General features: G+C 39.5%; 1 non-coding gene across 1 annotated transcript; it reads right to left on the reverse strand.

Moving 5' to 3' along the window:
• Positions 1-3334: 3334 nt before the first annotated feature.
• LOC149001810 (U5 spliceosomal RNA) lies at positions 3335-3453 on the reverse strand. Its single transcript, XR_016170466.1, has one exon. It is a non-coding gene; the product is annotated as a U5 spliceosomal RNA (small nuclear RNA).
• Positions 3454-8476: the final 5023 nt, after the last annotated feature.

Raw genomic sequence — 8476 nt, forward strand, 5'->3', positions numbered from 1 at the left:
CAACAGCATCAGTGCCTACAATATGATTTACAACATCAATGCGAGCTCATATTAAAATAGGTCTGCGATATAAAAACAATTTTCGAAACAATAATGCCAACTCAGCCTTCCAAGAAGTAAAATTTTGCAATGAGAGTCTTCAAAGGAACACACAAGCACACCATTGAGTTTATAAACTATTACCGATTCTTTTTTTTGGGTTGTTGTTGTTGTGATAAAATCTTTACTTTTTTCAAGGTGTAAGCATAATAATCCACAAACAAAAAGGTATACATGTAGTTTGTTCCATTTTTTTACTTCCATTGAAGCCTTGGCTAACAAGTTTGTAAGACTTGAGATCTACATGGACAGGTATGAAATTAGAACCGCCATAAAGGAACATCGGGTCCCATGTACCTTGGAAGGTGTGATCCCCAAAACCAATAGCCATGTCTACAAGCAGCTAAATCATCAGCACTGACACCTATAATTTAGTAAAACAGAGATTACCTGGAAATAACAATCAATTATATAATATGAACAAATCATTGGCACTTACTGATAATAGCATCAAATCATTGGCACCTTGAAATCTGCAAAATCTCTGAATCACTGCAGAAGTGATAAGGGACAGATCGATGTACAGAATCCAATGGCTTTGCTTGTGTTGTTTATATTCTTGGTCCAGCCTGTTAAGAGATGGCAATTAAAACCTGAGAAGTGTAAATACAATTTGACAGGCCACCTTCTTGAATGATTGTTTTTGTTGTTAAGCCACCTTCAAATTACTGACAGATTCCTCTTTTCTCCACAAACTCTCTTTTAAAAGCTTAGAACTTCCCCATTCCTCTTCTCAGAATTCAAAACCCACTTCCATAGAGCACTTGTTCTCTAGGCATATATCTAGTTCTTCCTTTCTCAGAATTCCAGATTTTAGCAAGATATGGAGAACTTCAGGTTGGCCATTGTCTTCACCACCTGCATTTTGGTTTTGATGGGTCTTCTCGGAGCCACAACTGCAGTAGAAGATTTTGAAAGGATTGCACCATCACCAGCCATGGAGAGTGTTGGAGTTGCCCTGTCAGCACCAGCCATTGTTGCAGCTATAGTTTCACTGGTGGCTTGGTTCTTCTGAATTTATGTGTTTTTAGATTGTTTTTTCATATTCTTTTGTAAATGGGTTGTCTTTTATTTTGTTTTCTGCACTTTGTAGACTATTAAATTCATGGATATTGAAGCACTACTTGGGTATTGTTTCCATCGTCTTGGATTGGTCACTATCTATATATACATATAGGTCTTTCACAATTTGATTCAACTTGGTTTTCTCTTGAGCATCATGGATCCCTGCATATATGACATGAAATTCATTGCTGACTTTTTTTTTTTTTTCCCCTCGATTGAATAATTCTTGGCTGACTTAGAACCAATCTTTGTAGTAACTCCATTAATTCCTCACAGTGGCTATGATTACCAGCAGAAAACAGAGTAGTGCCTAATAAGAAATTATACTCATATGAGCACCTCTGCAGGAAAAATATAATCCATAGTTTCATTGTTATAAATGTATATAATACCATCACTAGCTGGAAAGTGAGATCTATACTTAGATGTAATAAAAAATGAAGATACTAGAAGAGCTTTGTTATACAGCTAAACCTGATAAAGTTCTCTGTTGTAGTCTTCCTGTCAATGTTACATCCCAATAAATTTAGAAAGGTTGTAAGCTGCATTAAGTAGTCTCCACTGAATCTCCATTGATGAAATGAAACAAATGAGAATGGATATCATCACACCAATTCTCCAGCATGCTTTCTTCAACAAGGTTTATGGTCCCAAAGTTGCCAGCATGTAAGAACATCACAATTCAGATCCAAACAGAATTCTATCATGAGAGACCCTAGAGCTTAAAGTAGCAATTGAAGCCAAACAAAGTACTGGGTCTAATAAGGATGGCACATATTTCTATCAAGAAAAAGAAAATACATATTTTGCTTCACAGATCAGTAGCTAAAAGAATCTCTGTCCAAGAACCGAACAGAATTCATCTTTTTTTCAAGGAAAATGTGTTGTACTGATTGAGTAATAAACTCACTAACTGGCCATGTATACGCATTCACGGGTGACTAGGTGGAGATTTGAGCTTCCATAGTAGTTGAAGATGGAAACTAAGAACTTTTTTTTCGATCCTCATGAATTTCATTTCGTATTTTTCGACCGAATTTTGTACCATGATGGAGTCAAGGTGTAGTGTTAAGCCTCAGAAGAAAAGTGGTGACTGACATCACTCGGATGGGCACAATGGTACAATGGAAGAGTGTGAATGAGAATACTGGTCCTCCTACAAAGGATTCTGATGTATGCATCTGCAGCTTGGAAGAGAGAAAATTGCAACCATGGGGATTTGACTCTAGCAAAGGGACAGCAACCAGTTTGGAGAGACAATAATACAACTTGAAATGCATGTGGTTTATGATTAAGCTACTTATCAAAAGCAGACCATGGCCCTAGCAATGGATATCTGAGAGTTTAGCATTTGGGTGGAGAAGCCAAACGACACACAGAAGCAAAGTAAGCAACATACACAGACACTCGAGGTGTTTTGCAATTTGGTAATAACCAGAGGTGATTATAAATAAATTGAAGCAAGGCAAAGTAATTAAGCACCACAGACATTTAGAAATGTTGCAATTTTGTGATACACAGCAGCATCTTAGATCTGACAGAAAATTAAGCCTTAGGAAAGGGTACTTTTCTGGAACTAAAATTCTTTCTTTAACTGAAATTTGAGTCACCTTTTAATATTGAAAACACTGCAAAACCCCAAACAAAGGAGAAACAAAAGAAGGGGGAAATCCAGAGGTTAATACAAAATTTGTTAATTGGGCAAGTAAAGAATTAACAGATAGGTATAAACCAGTACTGATTTGTTAAACAGTGTCAAACCGAGAGCTTAGCACATACAGCCAAGGGAAGTTAAGAAGATGTAACAGAGATTCCACGACAGTTGAAAACGGAAACCACATGTCAAAGCAGCTGCAGTATCGTTGCATATAGATTCTACCAGTAAACTCTCATTGGGCGTTACCTGCAAATTAGATCTCGGCTGCTGATACCTCGTGAACTCTAGAAAACAAATTGGTATCTCAAGAATTCGCACCCGCCTTCCGAAGTCACAGCCACTATTACAATTAGTCCATATTCATTATGTAAAACACCTTAGATATAGAGCGCCAAGCGAATCAATCCTGCCCAAAAACGAAGATGCAGCCCGAGATCAAGTCTGGGCATATTCAGCTCGTTCTCAAAGAGAGTGCTTTGTATTAATTTGATCTTGAAAACTAGTGTATTAGTGAGGTTCTCTGGTAAAGAAAACCTCTACAAAAATTGGCGTATGCCGCTTTTTGCGGCGAGCACACGGTATTCTTTAGTAAAAGGCGAAAGAATAGTTCGCTCTGTGCTCACCGCGCGGCTGCGTGATTTGCCAAAGGAATCAAGTGCTTGCTAAATAAGGTCCTCGGAGGACGAAGTTGCTTCTGGTTCCGATGTGGGACAAATTCTTAGTTCCTCTTTCCCTGCCGGCTTCTCCTCTGAAGAAACAAAAGGAATACGCTTTAGGAAGGTTATCAGATTGTATGTAAAAATCAACAACTGAAATGGTCTCTCCCTCATCAAGGCGTAAAATTATCCCACGAAGTTAACACCCAAGCCTCTTTTGTTTTTTGGGTAATCAACACCCAAGCTTGTTCGCTGATATCAAAATATGGTTTTCATTCTTTTGTGCATGTATTGATATCCGCATTCTGATAGGGACATAAATCGACAATTTTGCTTCTGTAGTGCGTAATAAATGCGCACTACGGTGGAGCGAGCCGTCCGATTAGATCGGACGGCTTGGATCATCCTCCCTGTTAAAAAATCAAAAAAACCCATTACCCACCTCATTAAGTGTGTGAACAGAGTTCGATCTGTTTGGTTCGGTCTGATGCAAACCAACCGGTCCATCTGGGCGGTTCGACTGGGTATAGTATATCTTATTAATGGTGTATTACATACTACCAGTCTATACGTATATACGGTTGTACAGTAACCGTATATACAACCAGTTCAAATTCTTTTGAAATTTACGAAACAAACCCCTGTTCTAAACCACCCCGCCCATTTCATTTTCATTTGTGTTTTCGTTGTTGGCTAATCTGAAGCAGACCTTACCAAGCTGGAGAAGAAATCGCAGGAGAGAAGAAAAAGAAGACCCCTTTGTGTTTTCGTTTTTGGCTAATCTGAAGCAACCGTACCAAGTTGGAGAAGAAATCGAAGGGGCGTCGTTAGTTGAGAACGAAGAAGAAGAAGAAGCAGAGGAGAAGAAGTGGCAGTTGAGAACGAAGAAGAAGAGAAGAAGCTCCACTGCGATTTTGAGAAATCGAAGGGGCGTCGTTATTGTCTCGTCTCGTCTCGTCTCTCGCGATTCTTCGTTCAAAAGGTAATAACCAACTCTTAAAACCCTTACCAAGGAAATTCCTGATGATGTGGTCGAAACCCTGATTTTGTCGTTGATTAAAGCTGAAAAATGCTCTGTAATAACTTGGTCGGTTTCTTTTAGTATTTGTTGTTTTACCTTTTTGTGGGGTTGTGGAGGGGTTTAATTTTGTTGTTCTGTGTACTGCATAAAATTGATGCATTTGGGTATGTGTGTCTTAATGGTTCTCATTTCAATTGGTAAATCCTGTAGAGAGAATGGTTAGTTTAAATTTTTCGAGCTGCTATTTTGAACGGTGACCTTGTATAATGAAGGGTGACTGTGTGTATCTGGGTTGTCATTTGTCTCCTTGTTCAAGTGGGTTTAATTGGTGCAATTTGTTTATCTATTTATTGTAAGTCTTGTCTTGAACAAGTTTACCCCTAGGTCGGGCTTGTTTGATAGGTGTGGTTAGTGGCACATTTCCTTTCTAAAAGTATGTCAAGAACACTTGTGCATAACTAGCATAACATCTGTTCCTTAGAGACAAAGATCTATTGCAGCTTGTTACAACTTTATTGTAAATGTCCCGAAGTTTTATCGAGGTTCGTTGTTCTATTCTTGAGTATCGTGTTAATTGTAATTTCATCGAAATCTTGTATCACAAAGAATGTAGCCAATGAATGGAATCCTATTGATTGGCTACATTTTGAGGAGAGTACCAGCTTGCAATTTCGAAGTCAAAGTAGAATTGAAGTGTCTTTGCCATGGTTTCAACCCCTACATGCATGTAATGCCAAAGGTTAACCTCATATCCCTCGGAGAGTTGTATCTACATCCATTTTATGAACTTTGAACTTGAAGTGAAGAGTAATCGGTTTTTATATAACTTTGAACCTCATAATCTTTTTGAAGGCTATAAATAACCTACTCATGCAATGTAAATTTCAAATATGTTGACTGAAATTTTTATTTGAAAAGATACTTGAGAGGAGTCATGGGATCCCAAGGTAGGTGACCTGTGGCTGGATTTGTGACTGTGTTTCTTCCTCCCCGCATTTTATTTCCCTTTATGTGGACCTAAGTTTTCCCTATTTGGTTTTGAAAGGATCCATGTAGCTGGCCCCATTTAGTTGGGATAAGGCTTAGTTTGTTGTTGATTTTTTGTTTTATTCATTTGTAAGATTTAAAAAAATTAATCAGATGATGCTCTTCCACACACTCAAAATTGTGTTGGACCATTTTGTTTGTTATTTTACGGTTTAATGCTATTTTGGGTTTCAATGAGCTTATGGGTATTGATGTTGGAATGACAGCCTTCCTTTAGTTAACCATTATTTTAATGATTACATATTGTTTATCTATTTAAGTTGGTAGTGTTAATGAGAAAAAAATAAAATTGATAGTTTGAGTTGGTATTATTGATGAAGTTTTAATCTTTGCCGATGATGGCTTTGCATGTTGAATGTGATTAGTCAACTTAAAGTGTTCGAAAGTACAGATTACCTTTTCGGTGATAATTTTCTGCATCATCTTAAATGGAGCATCATTGTGGTCCCTTCCGAAAGAAGCCTAATCGGCTTATACTGAGATACCTGAGAGATTTGCTGCCAATTCTATTTTGTATGGTTGATGCACATGGTTAGGTTGTTTCTATGAATAAAATTTTATGGTGCCAGCCTTTGAATGAGAGCCCTTTCCTACCACTCTTCAGATTGCCATCGTTCTCCAGATGTTTAAATATGAGTTGATAGTGATCAAACCTGTTTTGTCAAGTAGTAGTTGTTATATATTGTATTCCAAGATCTCTTACTTTTGTGATATTTTTCTTCTTCTTCTTTAATGTGGTGTCTTGTTTAACCATGTTGTTGAAGGAATGTGGTTCACTTCTCTTTGCAATCTTTAGGATTTGTTTTCACCTTTGTATTGCTCCCTGCTATGCTATTATTTGGTGTCCTTCCACCAAAGAATAGAAAACTTATCGAGCTTCGAAGTCGGTAGAATGTTTGAGTGGAATAGAGCTGTATCATCCTGGGTTAGGAACTGGTCGATAGGATACATGAGTGCTTTCTTTAAGTTACTAAGGTGGTAAAAAATGTGAACACCCGGTCTTGGACACCTATCTGAATTTTTTTGCTCTCAATATCTTGATTTTGAAATGAAATAGGAATTCGGTTTGTCTTCTCCTCTGCTTCTTATTGTTCCTGAACCTGCTGCTTCTCGAACTTCTCCAAGTCCTTAAGGCCTCGATCGTTGTCAATATCTTGGGAAGAGCGGAGAAGCTCGAATAGCAGGCAGTTGACGCGGCGGAGAAGACAAACCAAAGTTGTGTTTGATTTCAAAATGTAAAGCCCCAACATTCAGAATCAGCCGTCCGCCTAGGCAACAGCTCCTGTAATTTGCTCTGGTCCGGTTACAATTGCGAATTTATCCCTAACAAGTTCTATTTCCTTTGCTTTGCTGTTTCAGTGCGAATTTTGCTTCTTCTTAATTTTTTTTTGTTCATTTGAAATTGTTCACTTCCGGCTGCTGTGGTTTCTCAAAATATAGAAGTGGTTACTTTTGTGTCTATGTTAGTTTGTTAAGTTGTAGTGGTTCTTCTACTTTTCTCCAGTGTGATTCGAGATATGTGTGTTAATGATTTTCTGCTGTGTTTTCTTTTATGTGGATTTCATTTTTTTACCTAAGTTTAAGCAGTTGACAGTGTCTTTTGTTGAGTCGATTACAATGTTCACAAATATAATTTGTTTGTGGTTTTTAGACCTCCTAAATGACTACGACTTGTGGTTGAATTAGTCTAAAATTTTCTATTTCACTCGCATAAAGCCACAATTAGCTCCACCCAAGTTGTTGTATGTGAGAATTAGTATGGAAGCCTTTGCCGCCTCACTTTTGCCTCCCTCTATTCTTATTTAGGAAAAAGAAGGTTGGAGCTTCAACCAAGAATTCCTTTTTGAAAACCTTCCTCCCCATTGTCGTTACTATGAAGTCTTTTATCCACCCCGCTTTTGCTTGCTCTAGTAAAGCCCCGGCAATTAACCGTTCCTCCCTAGTCCCTTGGCCCCCGATGCCACTACAAACCATTCCTCCCGTAAAATCCTTTAATCCCTCCCCCCGTACCTCCCCGAACGACTCCCTTCACCGCCGTAGACCCACTCGGAATCTCCCCGCCTATTTGTCACCCCCTTCCCTATCGGAGAGTCCAAGAGGGGAAGCCACCGACACCGTTAATGCCAGCAGAGTCATTGTCCATGGCTAGAAACAATGCATGGCCACTCTACCATTGCTTATGGTTAGTCTGCTACCCCCGAGATTGCTCCATAGGGCCTTATCTCTTCAGCCGACTCCCTACGTATCCCTAAAAACAACCCTCTACCGTACTATACGGAATGTTGGACCGCAACAGCTTTATTGCAAAGTGCCGAGGTCAATCGGATTCCGCATTGCACCGCCCCCGCCGCCGCATTCCCCCGATACAAGTGTTTTTATCTCTTTGTAGGTTGTGACACCACGAGTCACCGGCCTTTACTCTCCTTAAGGAAGACCATATTGCTATTAATTATCTCGTAGGATCTATTGCAATTTCAATTTACAGCCTCTCCCCTCGAAGAACTCAGTTCTACCTTGTGAGACATCGATGTGTCTTTGACCGAAGCACTAGTTATAGATGCTCCATTGGCATCTGTACCCTTGTCATCCACCTCAAAGAAGAATACCATGTTGGCCTTGTCGCCCCTGCAATCCTCAGTCCAGCACAAGGTTCCTGCAAGATTATTGTTGCTCCCCCTCCCTCCCTCCTTTCTCTCTCTCTCTCAAACACCCTATCTAACTTCTCGGGCTTCTTCCGTCTTGCCTACCGTCAATGGCGCCCCTTGTCTCCCCCCCTCGTCCCAGCCCTCCAACCCCTCCCTCCGCTGACGTTTATCCTTTCCAACCATGCCCATTGAGCCTAACCCACAACCCCGCTCCTCCTCCCAACCCACGCATATTCATTTACAAAAAGTGTGTTGAGTAGGTTTGGTTTCAGTACACTTATGTTGG

The sequence above is a fragment of the Hakea prostrata genome, chromosome 10, assembly GCF_041222555.1.
Source record: "Hakea prostrata isolate BN-2017 chromosome 10, UWA_Hpros_2, whole genome shotgun sequence".
Taxonomy (NCBI): domain Eukaryota; kingdom Viridiplantae; phylum Streptophyta; class Magnoliopsida; order Proteales; family Proteaceae; genus Hakea; species Hakea prostrata.